Source organism: Herpailurus yagouaroundi, unplaced genomic scaffold (assembly GCF_014898765.1).
Source record: "Herpailurus yagouaroundi ecotype Mexico unplaced genomic scaffold, PumYag 189, whole genome shotgun sequence".
NCBI lineage: Eukaryota > Metazoa > Chordata > Mammalia > Carnivora > Felidae > Herpailurus > Herpailurus yagouaroundi.
In genome coordinates, this window is record NW_024412420.1 from 17,626,311 (window position 1) to 17,627,092 (window position 782).

Genomic DNA, 782 nt, shown 5'->3' on the forward strand with positions numbered 1-782 from the left:
GGTGGGCTGAGGGGCAGGCGACAGTCTCCCAAGCTAAAGTGGGGGTGGGGGTGGCGGTGCGATGGGAGGGCCCAAGGGGAAGAATCCCCACGATGGGGGCAGCTCTATTAACTGAGCGCGTACTTGGTTCAGGCTGCGCGCTGAGCGCTCTGCAGGCATTACTTGACTCTGATGGGGGAACTGCCTCAGTCTCAGAGTCTGCAATGTGCACACCAGGACTCTGTGGCCGGGCTTATAAGTCACGCAGTTCGTAAGAGGAAGAAGAAGTGGAGAATAGTTTCCTCGCCGAGTTCCAGGTTCCTCGTTCCATAAAAAGGGGGCTGAGCAGGATAAGCGGGTCTCAGACCTCAGCCATCTGCAGCTGCAAAAGCTCCCCAGCTGATTCCAAAGGGTAGCTGGCATCGAGAACATGGGCTAGAAGATCCCCGATCCCCAGATCCCCGAAGGCCCCTCCAGCCAGGGCCTCTGCAAAGCTAAGGAATCCACTTCCTCTACCGGCCTTCCCCTCCCCCATTCATCCCTCCCCTCCCCCCACCCATCCTGCATCCACCCCACAACTGGATTTGAGGGTACCACCTAGCATCACTCTCCCCAGGGTCAGTGGGGCCGTCACAGCTCCCTGTAGACTTGGAATCTCGCAGTGGACAGGGAGCAGGGCAGTGCTCACTCACTGCTCAGATGGCTACACTGAGCCCAGAGGCGAAGCAAGAATTCCCAAAGGCACACTGATTTAGAAATACGGGGGTGGGGGGGCGCCTGGGTGGCGCAGTCGGTTAAGCGTC